This window comes from Balaenoptera musculus, chromosome 18 (assembly GCF_009873245.2).
Source record: "Balaenoptera musculus isolate JJ_BM4_2016_0621 chromosome 18, mBalMus1.pri.v3, whole genome shotgun sequence".
Lineage (NCBI taxonomy): Eukaryota > Metazoa > Chordata > Mammalia > Artiodactyla > Balaenopteridae > Balaenoptera > Balaenoptera musculus.
In genome coordinates, this window is record NC_045802.1 from 4,101,271 (window position 1) to 4,122,489 (window position 21,219).

Sequence of the window (21,219 nt, forward strand, 5' to 3'; positions counted from 1 at the left end):
AATACGTAAACTGTGAAGAAAACAAATGCAGATCTCATAGGTGGAAAAGCTACAGCTGTAACACTGGAGGTGTGTTCTTTCTTCATTAACTAGGGAAAGAGCTGACCAAAGGAAAAAAGTCTCTCCTGCCCCCTGGTGTCTTTAGGTCTGCCTTGCAGTATTCTAAAATTTTCGAATCATTATTTCAGGGGAAAAGATTCCTGTGGCTTTTTCCCTAATTCAGAACAATTCCTAGAACAGCAAATGAATTTTAATTCCCCATCCTTACTTATGAGGTAGTTTTTTAATTATTATAATAACTCAAGTATCTATTTAAGTACAACAGGAGGTCTGGTGTTTGCTGACGGCTGTGTAGAATTGGTAATTTTGAATGTTGCTCTAACCTAGTATAGATCTAAGACAGTCAAATAAGCAGCTCTCAAAACAAAGCAACAGAAAGAGGCCATTTAAGGAAAGAAATCCCACTTCAGAGAAATAATCAAAATAATGTGATCAGACGAGTGAAGAGAATGGTTTATATATATTTGCTGTTACCACTTGTACCAGAGGCTTCAGAAATTTGATGTTTAAAAAGTTTAAATATCTACCGAACATGAACAAAATTAAAGGCCAGACAGCAGACTTTGGGAAAGTATTTTTCGTGCATGTGATTTTTGGTGTGAGGAGGAAACAGAACACGGGGCTCAAACAATCGATTTCCCTACTTGCCGCGTCCAAAGCCAAATCTCCATCTTTTCAAGCCTGAGGCCTGAGCCCACCGGCACCACGCCAGGTGCACGCGAGATCTCGGGAAAGGTTCGTTTTTGCACAATTTGGACTGACCGAGGCAAATGACGCGGCATTAAAGAGGTCCCACACATACAAATAGTGATCACTCCACTACAGCACGAAATAACGCCATCTGCGGCAGTCTGGACCATTTTGAGCAGCTGACTCTTCCTACGCTGGCATAGATTTTGCTGGGATTTACCTACCCAGCCCTCTAGCATATTCCTACCAGAGTGCCTGTCAGTCTCCACCTACTCCACCTTTCCAGCTTCCCTACGCCCAGATAAGGTCACAAGGCACTGCTTTTCAGAGAACAATTTGTGTGTCTGCTCAAAACCTTGCTAAGGCTTAACAGCTAACAAAACGATGAGATAACTCAACTGTTTTCAAAGAGAACCTACTGAAAGGCAGAAGAAAACTAACAGTGTCCAAAAAAAAAGAAAGAAAACTAATAGTGTCCCTTTACTGAATAATCCCCCCCCTCCGGTTGACTTAAGTGAACCCAAAGAATCAGGAGGATTTGCTTACATTGAAGCGAGAAGCTTTAAGTCCACAACTTTGATGTTTTCCGGGTCCAGGGAGAACACTTTCACAACACCAAAGCTTCTGCCCGCTTGACAGGGGGCAGGTGAAAACCGCAGCCGCGCCTTCCTATTTCCAAGAATTCAAAGAACGCGAACGATGCCCAGTAGAAGAACCTTCAGCTGTGCGCACTAAATGAACCGAGGATCACACTCACTTTGGAACCGGGGACAATTTCAGGTGTATCGTCAGTGGAGGGCAGCGTGCTCCCCACTGGCTGAAGCCAAAAGCTGGTTTCCCTGAAGCCTTACTCCGCCCAGTGAAGCCCAGGGGTTCAGGGTTCCTCGCTGTGAACGCCACCCAGCGGCTTCCAACAGCAGGGGCTGAGCCCCGGCCAGACTGCAGGGCCACCCCGGACCAGGGAAACCCTAAGCATGTGAAACTGCTCTTTCCGAGTTGGGCATCAACCACGTGTCGGACGTGGCTGTCTTCACGCAGCTCAGCCAGACCTGGGCGCCTAAGGAGCCGGTAAACTAACGACCGGCTTGCGGGTGTGTCCGAAGCCCCGCGCCCTCCCCGCGTGGACGGCGCAAACCCGCCCGGGCTGAGTCTCTCCGAGGGCGGGGCGCCCGTGCGCGTGGGAGCCCCCGCGGAGCTGGTCCGCGAACACGGACGCGTGCGGGAAGCGTCGAGTTTCCGACTCCGCGGCCCGGGGATGAGCAGCGAACCCGCGTCTCCAACGAGTCCCAGGGACGCCGCGCTGTCCTCCCCCGCGCAGAACCGCCGCGGGCGTGGGTCTCGGAGGAGGGGGAGGCCGAGGACCGGTGGCTGGCGAACGTGCCCGGCGCCGCTTCCTCGCCTCCGAGCTCGGCGACCAAAGCCTACCCCGGCTGACCTACCGCAGGAGTCGGGGGACAAACGGCGCCCGGCGGGGTGTCGGGGCGCTTTTCCCCTCTAGCGGACTCACGTGCACGTGCAGGCGGCGCACACACCTGTGCACACACCGGCGCCCACCTCCCCCGCCGCGAGCAGCGGGGCTGCTCGCCCCGCCCCCGCCCCAGTCAGCTCGAGCCCCGCCCCACCGAGTCCGGCCCCGCCCCTCCCCGCCGGCCCAGCGCGACCCCACGCACCTGGCGGGGCGGGAGGAGGCCCCGGGTTGGTAAAACGAGAAGAGGGTTCCGCGAACTTGGGCGGCTTAGCAAGAGCTGGGGCGCGGGGTGGCTGGCGGGGGCGCCACCTGCCGTGAGCCTTGGGGGCGCTTTGGGAGGCCCGCTTCCTGCCCTCCGGGTGCCCTGCTACCGGGCGACCGGGGAGGACGCGCCAGCACGGTGTTCACCGCCGGGCCTGCACCGGCGCGGACGACCACCTCCCCCGGGCCGCGCCCCTCCTCTTCGCTCGGCCCCGCCCCGCGCCGCGCCCGGTTGGGCCTGGATTTCCGGAGCGGCCTGGGTCTCTCCAGGTCCCCCAGCCCCCTGCACGGAAAGGAGGACTCCCAGATGTTAAAGCTCCCGGGGACTCCAAGGGACGGCCTCCTTGTTCTGCAGAAACAAGATTCTTGAGAGGTGACTTGTCCAAGGGTGTCTTAATCAATTTCTGTTTTAGTTTTCAAAGTATGGAATGCGGTTCGTCTCTCAGGGCACGGTTCATAAATGTAAAAACTTTAACTGGACAAAAATGCCAACTTGAGGGGTTAAAAACTCGAATTCAGGGAAGACCTGATCTTGTAGTTGGCGTGAGATCATTCATTTCCTGGTGAATGTTGCATTTCGTTCTACTAGGTTGGGGATCCGCAGTGGACCAAGCGCCCAGAGGCGGCCTGTGGCTGGCCTGTATTGACAGGAAGTGGATAGACCACGCGTTCCACCCAGTGTCCTAGGTCTCGAGAAACCAACCAAACAGCGACAACGGACAGGAAATCTGAGCAAGCAGCCTTGGGAAACACAGGCTGGCAACAGACTGCACGCAGGTCTTTAATAAGTTCGTTTCCATGAGGAAGCCTCCAAAATAGGCTTCCTGAGCAGAAGTAAGGCTTCAACGGGGAGCTTTGGAAGAAGAAATTTCCCCAGATGATTTACGTAGGATAGTCCATAGTTGGGTTAGTTTTTGGTCAGGAAATCTTTTCCTCAGTGAGCGTTACTGGCTGGGGAAAGGATATTTTTCAGGGACTAGGCAAGACTCTGTCAAAGTAAAGTATGTATGTAATAATTTTTCCCTAACCAGATTGTAACCTGCATGTCAGGCAGCTTGTTTTTCTTGTTTCCTGCTGTTAGCCCTCGCGAAATGTGCAGTATGCACTATCTGCGTAACAAATATTTACTGCAAACACACAAAAGCGTTGATGAATCATAGAATGAGTCTGGCATTCCTGAAAGTCACTCATGTAACCCACGTGTCCGCGAGGACACCCTATTGATTCACCGTTCCTTCATACTAACTCAATCGCCTTCCACCCTCCCACCCCCATCCCCTGGCACCTGCTCAACTAGATCACTGAAAGGACCCAGGTTTTTTCCATCTCTTTATCCACCAGCCTCTGAGGGCTGGCTTTGCCTCCAGGCCGGCTCCTCTCAAATTAGTGGCCTATGGTAGTCTGACCACAGCTGATGTGTTTCCACCAAGGATTGGACTCTTTCCGCTTACTCATCTATAGGATGTGTTTGTCCCTCTCTCTCCATTTATTTAGATCATCTCTCATTTCTCCCAGCAATGTTTTACGGTGTTCAGTGTTCAGTATCATTTGTTAAATTTATTCCTAAATGTAAATCCCTACTGTAAATAGTATTTTTATTTATGATTTTATTATGACTTTGTTGACCCTGTTGATCAGTTTGGGGAGAACTGATATCTTAACAATTATGAGCTTTCTGATCCAAAAACATAGTATATCTCTTCATTTATTAAGTCTGCCTAGTTTTTTTCCATCAGTGTTTTGTAGTTTTAGTATATAGATCTTGCACATATATGTTTTTTAGACCTATACTTATTTCCTGTCTTCTGATGCTATTATAAATGTTATCTTAAAAGAAACTTCATTTTCCAGTTGTTTGTTGGTAACATATAAAAGTGCAATTGATTTTTATATGGACCTTGTAGCTTCACAATTTCTGAATTTATTTATTACTTTTTAAATAGGTGATTAAGGGCTTCCCTGGTGGCGCAGTGGTTGAGAATCTGCCTGCCAATGCAGGGGACACGGGTTCGAGCTCTGGTCTGGGAAGATCCCACATGCCGCGGAGCAACTGGGCCCGTGAGCCACAACTACTGAGCCTGCGCGTCTGGAGCCTGTGCTCCGCAACAAGAGAGGCCGCGATAGTGAGAGGCCCGCGCACCGCGATGAAGAGTGGCCCCCGCTTGCCGCAACTAGAGAAAGCCCTCGCACAGAAACGAAGACCCAACACAGCCAAAAATAAATAAATAAGTAAATAAATTAAAAAAAAAATAGGTGATTAAAAAACTTAACAGCTTTATTGAGATATAATTCATATACCATAAAATCCACCCTTAAGTGCATAATTCAGTACTTTTTAGAATATTACAGAATTGTGCAACTACCACCACCGTCCAAAGGAAGAACATTTTCATCATCCTCACGAGAAGTACTGTGCTCATTAGCAATCACCCCACATACCATTCAACCCCACGCCCCCAGCCCTAGGCAACCACTAATCTACTTTACATCTATAGATTTGCTTATAAATTTCCTGTGAATGGAATCATGTTGTATGTGGCCCCTTAAGACTGGCTTTTTTTACTTAGCATAATGTTTTTCAGGTTCATCCATGTTGTGTGTATTTCATTCTTATTGCGGCTGAATAACATTCCATTGTATGGCTATACCACATTTTGTTTATCTATTTGTGGATAACTTTTTTGAGACGTTTATTGGGCTTTTTCTCCCAGTGTTTCCTTGTTGCCTTATTTCCATTCAAACAGGTATCAGGCTTTTTAGTTCATTTGCTCAGAAGGGTTGCCTGGCAGCACAGAAAACAAGAGGTAGTTTACAAGAATTCTTGGGCTTGACCTCTAAAAACTCACTAAGTAGAATAGGATTTGAGAAAGGGGGCTCTACCCTGGACTAGAGGAGGGATTTGAAAGACATCTCTTTGTTCCCTCAAAGTGCGCTGGGGAGACGATGTTCTCTAGGACAGGAACGTTACACCACAGGCGTGGGCATCTCGACCTCCCCGAAGGTTCCAGTGCCCCATACCTGGCACAGAACCCTCATCAAGTGGCCAAAAGAAACCGTGTGTCTTACTGGTGACCTGTGTGGGCAGATGACAGAAGGATGGAGGTGCCAGTGCTTTGCAGTGTCTGAAACCCTGGGAAGTTTGTACACACCTAAGGCAGAGTCACAAGAGTGACTGGGGTTGAATTTTCTACTAGCCCTAATGTAGGGGGGAATCAGAGGGAGATTAATGAGATACGGTAATTCTTGCACACCTGATTTTGAGGCCCAGGATTAGTCTATGCTACACTCATTATGTGAGTTCACTGAAATCAAGACTACAGTGCACATTCCACACACATCAAATATAACTCAAACATGACAGGACATTCTACTTAGAAAAATGTTTCATATGGTGCCTTGTACCCTTAATCTGTCAGTTTTCAAAAGACAGTTTCTGTCTGACCCCTTTCTAATTAAGCAAGACAAGCTTATTATGCAACATAACATCCTTTACCTTTTTTCCCCAAGACAACTTGTACCAAAGTTTAAATTTTGGTAAAACATAATGCTTTTAATTTTATACTTTAGACTGAACTGATAAATTATCTCACAGCCACAGAAAAATAAATAAATTAGGTAAAACATTGAAGCTAAATTAAGAAAAAGCCAATAGGTTTCCTCCATTATTTACACCCAAGAATCATGACCCAGTCGATCCATAAATAACAAACTGGCCAGTCACAGGAAGGGGTGTTGAGGAGTATTGGCTCGCTGTAGCCATCTCAGGGGAGGACAGGAAAGTGCGGGACACAGGGACCCACATCTTACTCAGTGATGGACTTGGAAAAGGCAGAAGTAAAAGTCCTCCGGGGTTTGCTTTTGGTGGTGTCATAAGAACGGACTAGTTCTTCCTGAGAAATCACAGCGTGTTCTACTTGAGAAAATGCGTACCCACCTAAAAGAGCAAAGCACAGGGGGCTCTGTTAGAGGACTAATACATACAAGTGAACACTCTGGTGACAGAAATCAAAACTCCCACCGGACTGGGATACACTGGCCATGTCAGCCAGGCCAGTGACCGAGGCAGGTAGTCTGGAGAGGGCTTGTTGATGGAGCAATTTGCAAACCTGGCTGCATTAGAACCACTTAAGAAGCCTTTTCTACATCCTTCTTTCTGGGGCCACAATTGATTTGTGGGTGGCTGGACATCGGTGTGTGTTTTTGAAGTCCTCCCAGGGATTCTGATACGGTGCCAGGCCCTCCATGAGAAACGTGTCCTGGAGGATGCAGCCTGGCTGAGGGGCTGGGTGGCTCCTGCCTGTTTATATGGGGCTTGTCTGAGCAGCTGAAACAGTGGCCCAGAGTCCCTCGTTTCATTTCCCCACCACCATTCAAGAGGAGAGGCCCTAGAAAGGTCTGAGTCTTGAAACTGAAACTTACAACTAGAACCCAGAAAGGTAGTTTATGAAGCTGAAAACATGTTGGGGGACAACAGACAATATTAATATTAAACTTGGTAGAGAATTCATAATGCTGGAAATATTCCTGTTTTTAGATTTAGCATTCTTGGAATGAATCAGTGAAACAAAAAAAATCCTGTTCTCATGGAGCTTACAGTCTGGCAATGAAGACAGATAATAAATAAGAATGCAATAAAAAGTTAATCATATAGCACCCAAGAGTGTGCTATGAACAAATAAAAAAGTAAACTGGAATCAGGGGTGAGGGTTGTGTAGCAAGAGAGCGGTCAGGGTAGGCTTCATTGAGAAGGTGACATTTGGGCAAAGGCTTGAAGGAAGTGAAGGAGGGGGCCCCACAGATGTATGAGGGATTCGCTTTCTAGGCAGAGCTGCCAGCCAGTGCAAAGGCCCTGGGGCAAGAGTACTCCTGGTACAGTGTGAGGAGAGCACAAAGGCTGGAGTGAGATGAGGGAGGAGGGAGAAGAGTAGGAGATGACACCAGGAAAGTACAGCATCCAGATCAAGTCAGTCTTCTGGGCCACTGGCAGGCTTTTATGTTGAATGCGATGGATGGCCATTGCAGGGTTTGGGGCAGAAAACTGATGTGCTTGTGCTGACATAATTTTAATGCATCACTTTGGTTGCTGTCTGAGGGGCAAGGGTAGAAGCAGGAAACTCCTTAAGAGGTTTTTGAAGCAGTGTAGACATATGACAGTGGTTCAGACCATGTGTCAACAGTGGCGTGGGTGAGTGGGAAGTGACCAGACTGAATATAATGAGATGGCAGAGCCAATGCAATGGAAAGGAGGAATTAAGAATGACTCCAAGCCCTGGTCCGGGAAGATCCCACATGCCACAGAGCAACTAAGCCTGTGTGCCACAACTTTGAGCCTGCACTCTAGAGCCCACGAGCCCCAACTACTGAAGCCCACATGCCTAGAGCCTGTGCTCCGTGAAGCCACAGCAATGAGAACCCTGTGCACTGCAACAAAGAGTAGCCCCTGCTCGCTGCAACTAGAGAAAGCCTGTGCAGCAACGAAGACCCAATGCAGCCAAAAATAAATAAATAAATAAATAATTTTTAATAAATAATAAAATAAAACTGTAGGGACTTCTCTGATGGCGCAGTGGTTAAGAATCTGCCTGCCAATGCAGGGGACATGGGTTCAAGCTCTGGTCTGGGAAGATCCCACATGCTGTAGAGCATCTAAGCCTGTGTGCCATGACTACTGAGCCTGCACTCTAGAGCCCATGAGCCACAGCTACTGAGCCCACATGCCACAACTACTGAGCCCATGTGCCACAACTACTGAAGCCTGCGCACCTAGAGCCCATGCTCCGCAACAAGAGAAGCCACCGTAATGAGAAGCCTGTGCACCGCAACGAAGAGTAGCCCCCACTTGCTGCAATGAGAAAGCCCGCACGCAGCAACGAAGACCCAACGCAGCCAAAAATAATTTAAAAAATAAAAATAAAAATAAATAAAACTGGGGCTTCCCTGGTGGCACAGTGGTTGAGAATCCGCCTGCCAATGCAGGAGACACAGGTTCGAGCCCTGGTCCGGGAAGATCCCATGTGCCGCGGAGCAACAAAGCCCGTGCACCACAACTACTGAGCCTGCGCTCTAGAGCCCGTGTGCCACAACTACTGAAGCCTGTGCGCCTAGAGCCTGTGCTCCGCAACAAGAGAGGCCACCGCAATGAGAAGCCCACGCACTGCAATGAAGAGTAGTCCCCGCTCGCCGCAACTAGAGAAAGCCCGTGCACAGCAACCAAGACCCAACACAGCCAAAAAATAAATAAATAAAATAAATAATAATAATAAGTAAATAAAACTGTACTGGATGGCCCAGCCCGTGCATTAATGCAATAAAAATAAATGAGGAAGAAGCAGACCTCTCTATTCACAGACAACATGGTTGTATATAGAGAAAATCCTAATAAAGAAAAAAATAGCTACGAGAATGATTAGTGAATTTAGCAAGTCACAAGCTATAAGGTAATTATAAAAATTGTACTTCAAAACAGTAACAGTAACTTCCCTGGCGGTCCAGTGGTTAAGACTCCCTGCTTCCACTGCAGTGCGCGTAGGTTCGATTTAAGAGCAGGCATGCCATGTGGCAAGGCCAAATAAATAAATTAAAATTTTTTTTAAATGGTAATGATGAAAAATTGGAAAAGGAACATTTAAAATACCATTATTGGGACTTCCCTGGCAGTCCAGGGGTTAAGACTGAGTGCCTACACTGCAGGGAGTGCGCGTTCGATCCCTGGTCGGGGAACTAAGATCCCACGTGCCACACGGCATAGCCAAAAAATAAATTTAAAAAATGTTTAAAGAAATACCATTACTGAATTTTAAAATACCATTCAAAACTTGAATATTGAGGGATAAATTTGGCAAGAGATGTAAAAAGACCGTATATCAGAAACTACAAAACATTCTTGAGAGGAATTAAGGAAACCTAAATAATTGGAGAAATATATTATATTCATGGGCTGGAAGACTCGATAATGCTAAAATGTCAATTCTCCAATTCTCTTCAAATTAATCTACAAATACAACCCCAGCCCAAATCCCAGCATTTTTATTAGAATTTGAACAGCTGATTTAAAATTTTATATTAAAATTCAAAGGACCTAGAATAGCCAAAACTTTTTCAGAGAGGATATACTACATGGTGAAAGATTTAAAAATGAAGTACAGTAATAAAAACAATATGGGCTATAGATGTATAGCTCAATGAGACAGAATAGAGATTTCAGATATAAACCCATACATATAACTTCAATGGATTTTTTTTTGTTGTTTTTTACAAAGTTGCCAAGGTAATTCTATGGGAAAAGCATAATCTTTTCAACAAAAGATATTGGAACAACTGGACATCCATACGCAAAAAATGAATGCCAACCTGTACAACGCACCATAAACAAAAATTAACTCAAAGTAGATCAGAAAACTAAACATAAAAAGAGGGCTTCCCTGGTGGCGCAGTGGTTGGGAGTCTGCCTGCCAATGCAGGGGACACGGGTTCGAGCCCTGGTCTGGGAAGATCCCATATGCCGTGGAGCAACTAGGCCCATGAGCCACAACTACTGAGCCTGCGCATCTGGAGCCTGTGCTCCGCAACAAGAGAGGCCGCGATAGTGAGAGGCCCGCGCATCGTGATGAAGAGCGGCCCCCGCTTGCCGCAACTGGAGAAAGCCCTTGCACAGAAACGAAGACCCAACACAGCCAAAAATAAATAATAAATAATAAATAAATTAAAAAAAAAAACCAGTACAAATAATTTGTAAAAAATAAAAAACTTAAAAAGAGAACTTTTAAAAGAAAATAGCATTAAGTCTTTGTAACCTTGGATAAGCAAAGATTTCTTAGGAGAAAAAGAAAAGTACAGATCATAAAAAAAATTTTTTTTGTTGGCTGCAATGTGTGGCATGAGGGATCTTAGTTCCCTGACCAGGGGTTGAACCCGTGGCCCTGCAGGGCAAGCACAGAGTCTTAACCACTGGACTGCCAGGGAAGTCCCCAAAGATCATAAAAATTTTTGGTGAGTTGGACTTAAAATTTAAAACTTCCAATTTAAATAATATTAAGAAAGTTATAGTGAAGCCACAGATTAGGGGGAAAAAATTACAATTCATACATGACAAAGGACTTTTATCCAGAAAGAACTCTTGCAATTCCATAAGAACAATTCAATTAAAAAATACCAAGTGTTTGAAAATAAACTTCCTCAAAGAAGGTATACATACGGCAAACAACCACACAAAGAGAGACTCTGTGTCATTAGTCATCAGAAAAATGCAAAATAAACTCAAAGAGATAGTATATAATATTTTAGTGAGGTCATAAACGATAAGTGATATACCATAAAACTTTTGGGCTGAACTTATCCATATTAAACTTCTAATTTAAGATTATTTGATACGAAACAGTTAATTATATTATACATTTAAAATTACAGTCCCTGATTTATATATATCCAAATTGTAAATGGCCTCCCCATGATTTGGCTTCTTTGGCACCAAAATCTTTCCAAGACCTTTCTGTGAGGAATCTCATGCCCAGATCTTGACTCTCCCCTATGCCCCATCCCCCATCCTGCCTTCCTACCTTCCTGCCCTGAGAGCCTTTACTAGCACAGCTACTGGAGATACTCAGCTGCAGCTTGCACCTGACCACCTCATTCTCTGAGAGCCTAAAGAGGCTAAAAAGCAATGGTCTCTGAGTGGGTCAGTGACACAGTTATAATTAAGAGGGAGAAAGGCATCCCAAATTCCAAATAATTTTTAAATGGCCTTTTAGAATATAATATTTTCACTAGCTGTCAATCACCAGAAATATAATTAATACTATAGAATATAAGGCATGTTAAAATCTTTTTTTAAATGCATATTTTTTAAATACTGACAATCATCATTCTTTGCCTGTTTCTCCTTTTCTTTAGCACTTGTACTAGAGCCAATTCCCAAACTTGTCTGCCCACTGGAATCTTCAGAAGAACTTCATAAACTACTTACTGATGCCTGTAGCTTAACCACAGTGATTGTGGTTCAGTTGGTTTGGGGTGTGGCCCAGGCTTTGGAATTTAAAAAATCTCTTGGTGATTCTAGTGTACAGACAAGTTTGGAAACACTAGTAGAAAATGATATGGAGATGATGATCCTATGTAACTCTTATTTTCAGGGTCTTAACAGTAATAGGTTTCATGTGATGCAAGTTGAAACATAGGAAAGACCACCACGTAGATTATGTACACCTGGTCAGTTAGGGTTGGCATTCAGGCATTCAGGCTGGATTTACAAGTAGGAGCCTGGAAACCCAGGTCCTCATGTCATGTAACTTCATGGTGATGAATGATATTTTGTGTTTAAGTTGTTTGCTTGCCTATTATGTACAAAGCATCTTTAAATTAAATTTAAACATGTATTATTAGTGCCAAAACAACACACCAGGTGATGTGGATAAAGAATTCAGTCCCATAAACTTTTAAGGAAATTTGCAAAGAGCATTTTATCCATTAGTCCTCCTTCCCACCCAGGAAGCACAAATAATCAGTAATTGTTTATTCCTTATAGAGAATCTGAGGGTGTTTTCTGTGTGTGTGGTGTGTTGAGGGAAGACTGAAATATTTTAAATATTTTTTAAAGAAATTTTTTAATCTTAAGGAAAAAAAATGAATATTTTTAAAAGAAGACTAAGATTTTTGAATCTTAAGGAAAAAAGAATAAAAAATGAACATTTTTATAAAGAATTAGCTGACTGAACGCTTGTCATTTAACGATAACTTCTGCAAAATAATAAAATTCAATAAAATCGTGGTATTTCTGGTTCTGGATTTGGACCCATTCTCACCACAACCGTTTATATTCCTTTATATATTTTGAAGATAATCTATGATTCCCAAATATATTCTACTTATTGTATGTTGAGCCTTCTTTTCTCTGTACTACTTGGTATATTACAAAGTTGTCTTCATTACCTTTTTTAAAAAATGTGTGTGTTAATCATTCTCATGCTTTATTTTATAATTTTAGCAAATAGGTATGTATCCCAAAACAATATATATGCTTATTATAACTTCTACAAAACTGACATAAAACTGTATGCAGTGGATGGGACACCTGGTCACTCCACAGATATTATCAGGTATATGAACTTTGCCAGTATGGTGGCATTAGATGTCTTCTCATTGCCTGATTACTGAGATGTTGTGTATCTTTCTTATATTTTTTGCCATTTATATTTCATTAACTTTTTTTTTTTTTTTTAATTTATTTATTCATTCTTGGCTGTGTTGGGTCTTCGTTTCTGTGCGAGGGCTTTCTCCAGTTGTGGCAAGCGGGGGCCACTCTTCATCGCGGTGCGCGGGCCTCTCACTATCGCGGCCTCTCTTGTTGCGGAGCACAGGTTCCAGACGCGCAGGCTCAGTAGCTGTGGCTCACGGGCCTAGTTGCTCCGCAGCACGTGGGATCTTCCCAGACCAGGGCTCGAACCCGCATCCCCTGCATCGGCAGGCAGACTCTCAACCACTGCGCCACCAGGGAAGCCCTATTTCATTAACTTTTAAAAACAGCTTTATTGAGATATAATTTACATATCATACAATCCACACATTTAAAATGTACAATTCAATGGCTTTTAGTATTTTGACAGAGTTGTGTTAACTATCACCATAATCAATTTTAGAACACTTTCATTACCCTCAAAAAGAAACCCTGGACCCCTTAGGTGTCCCCTCCCAGTCCCTTCATTCTCCCAGCCCTAGGCAACCACTAATCTACTTTCTATTCCTATATATTTGTCTGTTCTGGACATTTCATATAAATGGACTCACACAATATATGCTCCTTGCGACTGGATTCTCTTACTTAGTATAATGTTTTCAAGATGTGTCACTGTTGTAGCACAATCAGTACTTTATTTCTTTCTATTAACAAACACTATTCCATTATATGGATATAGCACATTTTATTTACCCATTCATTGATAATGAGCACTTGGGCTACTATGAATAAGGCTGCTATAAACACTGGTTTATAAGTTTTTGTGTGGACATAGATTTTCATTTCCCTTGGACATATACCTAGGAGTGGGATTCCTGGATCATATGGTAACTCTATACTTAACCATTAAAGGAAATGCCAGACTGTTTCCCAAAGCAGCTACACCATGTTACATTCCGGTCAGCAGTGCACGAGGGTTCCAATTTCCCCACTTCCTTGTCAATGCTTGTTGATATCTGTCATTTTGATTTGAGCCATCTTAATGGGTGTGAAGTAGTATCTCGTCGTTTTAATTTGCTTTTGTTTAAATATTAATGATGTTGAGCATATGTTTATTAGTTATTTGTATATCTTTTTGGAGAAATGTCTATTAAAATCCTTTGCACATTTTAAAAAATTGGATCATAGTCTTTTTTTGTTGAGTTGTAAATGTTCTCTACATACTCTGGATACAAATCCTTTGTTATTCATAACTTGCAAATGCTTTGCTCCATTCTGTGGTTTGTATTCAATATTTTCATTTTCTTGATGGTATCTTTTGATGCACAAAAGTTTTTTATTTTGATGAAGTAAGATTTAGTTATTTATTCTTGTGTTGCTTCTATTTTTGGTGTTGTATCCAAGAAGTCTTTGCCTAACCCAGGTCAGAAAAATTTAATGCAATACTTTCTTCTAAGAGGTTTATTTGCTCTTACATTTAGTTCTATGATCCATTTTGACTTCATCTGTGAGTTTGATGTGAGGTAGGAGCCCAAATTCACTCTTTTGCACATGGATATCCAGTTGTCTCAGAAGCATTTGTTGAAAAGACTGTTCTTCCCTGCCTCCCAGTTAATGGCATTGGCACCCTTGTAAATATCAATTAATCATAAATTTGAAGGCTTCTTTCTCAATTTTATTCATTTAGCTATGTATTTCTATCTTTATGCCAGTACCACTGTCTTACTGTAGCTATGCAGTAAGTTTTGAAATCAAGAAGTGTGAGTCTTCCAACTTGGTCTTCTTTGACAAGGTTTTGGCTATTCTGGATCCCTTGCATTTCCATATCAATTTTAGAATCAGCTTGTACATCTCTGCAAAGAAGTCAGCTGGGACTTAGAGAAGAATTGCATTGGACCTTTAAACTGATTTGAGGAGTATTGCCAGTTTAACAATATTGTCTTCTAATTCTTAAACATGGGATGTCTTTACATTCACTTAAGCCTTCTTTAATTTCTTTCAACAATGTGTTGTAATTTTCAAAGTATGAATTTTACACTTCTTTTGTTAAATTTATTCATACGTATTTTACTTGCTTTTAACCTGAAGAACTTCCTTTAGTATCTCTTATAAAGGTGTGTATTCTAGCATCAAATTTTCTCATTTTTCTGTTTATCTGGTAGTATCTTTATTTTGCCTTCATTTTTGAAAGATTATTTTACTGAGCTAAGATTCTTGGCTGACAGGTGTTTTTTTTTTTCTTTCGGCATTTGTGTCATCCCACTATATTCTGGCCTCCATCTTTTCCAAAAAGAAATCATCTGTTATTCTCATTGGAGTTCCTTTGTATGGATGAGTCATTTTTCTTTTGCTGCTTTCAATATTTTTCCATCGTTTTTGGCTTTCAACATTTTTGCTTCAGTGTGTCTGGGTGTGAATCTCTTAGTATTTATCTCACTTGGAGTTAATTGGGTTTCTTGGATGTGTGGCTTAATGTTTCTCAGCTAATTTGACACTTTTCAGCTATTATTTCCTTGAATTTTTTTCTGCTTCACTGTTTTTCTCCTCTAGTTCTGGTACTCCCATTGTGCTTATGTTGGTGTGTTTAAAGGATTCTCACATTCTCTGAGGCTCTGTTAAATTTTCTTCACTCTATTTTTTTCTCTGGTCTTCAAATTACGTATTCTCTATTGATCTAACTTCAAGTTTGCTACCCTTTTTTCTTCCAGTTCAAATCTACTGCTGAGCCTCTTTAACACATTTTTCACTTTGGTACTTTTTAACTCCAGGATTTTCATTTGGTTCTTTATTATATTCCTATCTCTTTATTGATAATCTCTATTTGATGTGCCATTGCCTTCATACCTTCAAACATGGTTTCTTTTAGTTCTTTGGACATATTTATAACAGCTACTTCAAACTCTTTGTGAAATCTGACATCTGGGCCCTCTCACAGGCAGTTTCTGTTGCCTGCTTTTTTCTCCTGTGTAAGGGTCACACAGTTCTGTTTCTTTGCATGTTTCATTTTTCTTTTTTTTCTGTAGTTAAAAACTAGACATTTTACATAATATATTATAGCTGCTCTGAATACTGTTTCCTCTCCTCCTCCTTTAAAGCTTGTACTTATTGTTGAAGCATTTTTATTTGTTTCATGATTTGGCTAGGCTTTTTTAGTGAAATCTATTTCCCCCATAGTGTGAGACCTCAGTGTTGCTCCTTGGAAAGTGCAGCCTTGAGCAACCACACAGTTGCCTTGATTTTAGTGGGACTCTCTTTTTTTTAAATTATTATTATTTATTTATTTTTGGTTGTGCTGGGTCTTCGTAGCTGCGTGCAGGCTTTCTCTAGTTGTGGCAAGCAGGGGCTACTCTTCATTGCAGTGTGTGGGCCTCTCATTGCGGTGGCTTCTCTTGTTGTGGAGCAGGGGCTCTAGGGTGCACAGGCTTCAGTAGTTGCAGCATGTGGGCTCAGTAGTTGCAGCATGAGGGCTCTAGAGCATGCAGGCTCAGTAGTTGTGGCACATGGGCTTAGTTGCTCCACAGCATGTGGGATCTTCCCAGACCAGGGATGGAACCCATGTCCCCTGCATTGGCAGGCAGACTCTTAACCACTGGACCACCAGGGAAGTCCACAGCAGGACTTTCTTGACTGTCTTTCCCCCTGATTTCTCTGTTAAGCTGACTCTTGACATTATACCAGGTGTTAGGCTCCAATAATTATTGGCAGATTGCTCTATTGCTTTTAATGATACCCTGGGGCATAAATTGCACATCAGTCTGATCCAGTGAAATTCAGGCAGAGACAGTTTTGAGACTAGTCTTTGAGGTTTGTTCTCACCTCAGGAGGGCTCTTTTTGTCTGTCTCTTTCCCTGGTTCTCTCTGGTAAATTAGTTGGCCTATGATTAACTTGTTGCTCTTAATGAAGAAGGGTTATTGTTTTTGAGAGTATCCTTAGATTTGAACTTCCCCCCACTGTTTCTAATAACGTCATTTTCTTTGGAGAAGAGCTTTGGAGCTCTTTTTCCTCTCATAATAGGCAAAACCTTAGACCCAGTACTCTTTTTTTTTTGATTTATTTTTGGCTGCACTGGGTCTTCGTTGCTGCATGTGGGCTTTCTCTAGCTGTGGTGAGCGGGGGCTACTCTTCGTTGCAGTGTGTGCGCTTCTCATTGTGGTGGCTTCTCTTGCAGACCACGGGCTCTAGGGGCGTGCACTCAGTAGTTGTGGCTCACAGGCTCTAGCGCACAGGCTCAGTAGTTGTGGCGCAGAGGCTTAGTTGCTCCATGGCATGTGGGATCCTCCCGGACCAGGGATCGAACCCGTGTCCCCTGAAATGGCAGGCAGATTCTTAACCATGGCACCACCAGGGAAGTCCCAGACCCAGTGCTGTTGTGCTAGTGGTCTAGCACAAGGCCACTAGTCTTCTTGGCTTGATTCTCCCAGAAATCTCTTGGAGATTCTCTGCCCTACAAGTGAGTTGTGGTGAGAGTGACCAGGGCCCCAGTACTCTTGGCTTGTCATGCATAGGGTTGAAACTCTGTCCTATGAATATAAGTTGGCTGGAAAAATGGAGCTCTAGCTTCCTGGCCACACCCTTCAGAAATCCAGCCTCTTCAATCCAGAGTTGGAAGGGATGAGAAATGCTAGTGGCCTGCCCTTCCTGTGAGATGGTAACCCTTGATTGAGAACCGAGGGCAGCAGTAGTACCATATTCCTGCCCACCCCTGCCTGAAGTGGAGCTTCCATCCAGCCAGGCTATGATGGGGCAGGGAAGGAGTGGGTCATGGCTCAAATGCCACAGATTCTTGATGTTCTTACTGAGTTTTAGTAGATTGATGAATAAATGTTTCTTCCTTGTCTTTTGGATAATTTTCAGAGAATTTACAGTGTTGTGTTTTTATAGTTTTGCAGCTTTGTGTTTTGGGGGGTGAGGAGCACATCCAAGGAGCTCCTGACACTGCCATTCTGGAAATGGAACTGACTCTTTGTAAATGTGTGACTTTGCTATATTAGTTGTTATCATTTGAAAATTTGCCTATTTGTTGTTGTTTTTTTTAAATTAGTTAATTAATTAATTTATTTTTGGTTGCATTGGGTCTTCGTTGCTGTGCGCAGGCTTTCTCTAGTTGCGGTAAGCAGGGGCTACTCTTCGTTGCGCTGCGCGGGCTTCTCATTGCTGTGGCTTCTCTTGTTGAGGAGCACAGGCTCTAGGTGCTTGGGCTTCAGTAGTTGTGGCACGCAGGCTTCAGTAGTTGTGGCTCACAGGCTGTAGTGCACAGGCTCAGTAGTTGTGGCTCACGGGCTTAGTTGCTCTGCGGCATGTGGGATCTTCCTGGACCAGGGCTGGAACCCGTGTCTCCTGCATTGGCAGGCGGATTCTCAACCACTGCGCCACCAGGGAAGCCCTGCCCATTTGTTTTAAAAGGAAAGCCTTTTGCAATATAATGGCAGATTTACTCCTTTAAATACAAATGAACATAAACACACACAACCAAAACTCAACTAAAAAAAGATGTCCAAGATTAGGACATGTTGCTAATAATATCCAATAAAAATTAAAGCTGGTTAAAGGAAAATAATTATATTTCACATCTTAATTTGTGGCTATGAGTGCATTACACACCAGTAACATACTTGATAAATGTATCTCCTACTTCTGGATGGACTATACACAAATTAGTTTGGCAAAAAACTTCACACATAATGTTATTTTGAAAACTGTAGGTCAGGAAAAGGAGACTTAGTCCAATAATGAAATAGAAGGTTAAATTTCTATATAATCTTGTTGGACTAGTGCTACAGTTTAAATTGAAGCATGCAGTTTGAGAAATGAAAACAATACATAAAGTAGACATAAATTTCAAACTAACAGAGGGAATCTATGACCCATTAGAACTGTTGTGCTTTCTATCACAAAGCACATAGTATCTCAAATATTTATTAAAAATTAACAATAAAAGCACTAATCACAATTTATACATGTCAGAGGCAAAGAGAATGGTCTCTAAAGGCCATCTGTTAAATGTTCAAACTACACTCTGCTATTTAGATTATACTATTAGATTTAGGTGAATACATATCTAAATATATTTTTAATCCCATTTCGTTCTTCAGTTCTTTCTGTAGAGACACACACACACAAACACACACACACACACACACACAGAAACATTGACACACACACCCCCCACGTTGAGAATAACATGTTCTTTGCTGAATATTTGAATTTTTACCATGTTCCAGCATTTTTGTGGGCAACCAGAAGAGAATGAAGGAATGGACCAAAGCATTTATACATTGAATCCAAAGCACCTAAAAGAAAACAAAGCAAGAAAGTCAAGATAGTACCCTGGTCTAAATCTAAAAATATGTGACATTATAAAATATATTTGCTGGGTGAAACAGTTACAAAGCTAAAATGTCTTCCTGGAGACTGAAAATTTCTATTTCTTTATTCTCCTCTTAAAAGAAATGACTGTGAAATTACAGTATGATATTATTTGAAAAACAAATTTATTAAATATAAATGTGTAGAACTCAAAGATAGTATATTTATTATAAAAACATATAAAGACTTAAATTATCCAGCAAAAGAGAACCAGAAGGAATTTTTTAAAGAAATAATAAAAATACTTTCAATCTTTAAATTATAGTACTTTAAATATAATTTAATACCAGATTTTACATGATACACTCTGTACCTTTACATCTACGCCCTGACTCTGGTTGAAATAATTTTTAATACCCCATATACAGGCATACCTCAGAGATACTGCAGGTTTGGTTCCAGACCACCACAATAAAGCAAATATTGCAATAAAGTGAGTCACATGAATTTTTAGTTTCCCAGTACATATAAAAGTTATGTTTATACTATACTGTAGTCTATTAAGTGTACAATAGCATTATGTCTAAAAAAAAAACAATGTACACACATTAATTAAAATGCTAACCATCATCTGACAATGCAGGGTTGCCACAAACCTTCAATTTGTAAGAAACACAGTATCTACAAAGTGCGATAAAACAAGGTATGCCTGCACAATTTTCTTAAAGGAAATCTCAATATAAAATCTATGGGATCAATCAAACAAGGGTGCACATTGGTTGGGAAATGATAGAACAATAACAAAAACAAGTCTTTGTTCATTCAATTCTAAATATACCAGTTTTTTTTTTTTTTTTTCATGCTTGCCAGGAAGACTAACAGATAAAGGACTAGAGAAGAAGAGAATGTGGAAAAAACATATTTGGCCTGTGACTCAAATTTCCTGTAGTAAAGCAGATTTTAGGAAAGAATGTAAGAAACTGGTTCAAAAACAAAGCTACTACCAAATTGGAAAACCTCAGGATTCATGGAATGTTGGGTAGAGTACATAAAAACATGGCATAGGGCTGCATTCCTTGTGTTTTTTTATTATTTTTCCTAAAGCAGCAGAAAGGGAAGAGACAAAAGTACATTTTGGAGGGAAGTTGAGATGAAAGACCTACAATAATTTTCTGCTTACCTTTATATTGAAAATATCACCTGTCTGAGAAATTGTGTAGAGTTGTGGATACCTAAGCAGGCTCTCCTGACTGCAACACTGTTCAAAGATTCCCAGAGTAATAGGTGGCAGTGATGTGAAAATCTACATAGGAAACAAGACTCTATTAAAAAGAGCTTTCAGTCTGTATCTGAGTTAGTATCGTGCAATGTCATTTTCCTGGCTTTGATAACGTACTGCAATTATTAAAGTACCACTGTGGGGGAAGCTGGGTGAAGGGTACACAAAACTAATTTTGCAAACTTCTGGTAAGTCATAAACTATTTAAAAACAAAAGTTACTTACAAAGAAGTCATTATTGAGACACATAGATTGGAACAGATCTACCAAATCATGACTTAATTTTTCTGATTGATCCAATCCTTTGATTCAACAGTGTATTTAGAAGCATGTTTTTTAATTTTAAAATATGTGAGGTTTTCCCTAATCTATTGCTGTTATTGGTTTCTAGTTTAAATTCCTGGGATCAGAGAACATATTCTATATGATTTTCATCCTTCTGAATTTATTAAGACTTGTTTTATTGCCCAGTATGTGGTCTATTTTGGTGAATGTCCCATATTCATTTGAGAAGAAGGTGTATTCTGCTGTTGTTGGGTAGTTTTATATAAATGTCAGTTAGGGCCAGTTTGTTATAAAAGTGTTCAAACCTTCTATACCCTTTCTGAATTTTCATCTATAGTTTCTATCAACTACAGAAAGGAGTATTTAAAACTTTGACTGTCATTGTCAATTTACTTAATTTGTCATTTAATTGTATCAAATTCTGCTTCATTTCTAATAAGTTCTAATAAGCTATGTTATTAGACACTTTACATATTTAGGAATCTAATGTGTTATTGATAAATTAACCCCTTTAAAATTAAGAAATGTCCATCTTCATTATTAGCCATATTTCTTTTTCTAAAGGCTGTTATTTGTGTAATTAATATAGCCACTCCAGCTTTCTTTTGATTAGAATCTACATGGTAAACCCTTTTCATCTTTTTCCTTTTGACCTATTGGTGTCTTTATATTTAAAGTAGGTTTTTTTGTGGAAGTCATAG

General features: G+C 41.6%; 1 protein-coding gene and 1 long non-coding RNA gene across 2 annotated transcripts in view; one reads left to right on the forward strand and one right to left on the reverse strand.

Annotated features, from left to right (window-relative positions):
• Positions 1–21,219, reverse strand: part of LOC118884006 (phospholipid-transporting ATPase IB-like) — a 99,309-nt gene that overhangs the window by 17,545 nt on the left and 60,545 nt on the right. Inside the window, exons 19-21 of the mRNA XM_036831265.1 lie at positions 20,135–20,257; positions 18,860–18,938; positions 6,287–6,413 (exon numbers count right to left, since the gene is read on the reverse strand). The gene's annotated coding sequence lies outside the window, so the exon portion shown is untranslated. The remainder of the gene's footprint in view (positions 1–6,286; positions 6,414–18,859; positions 18,939–20,134; positions 20,258–21,219) is intronic.
• Positions 2,425–4,444, forward strand: LOC118884008. Its single transcript, XR_005017167.1, has 3 exons — positions 2,425–2,852; positions 3,069–3,313; positions 4,423–4,444. It is a non-coding gene; the product is annotated as an uncharacterized LOC118884008 (long non-coding RNA).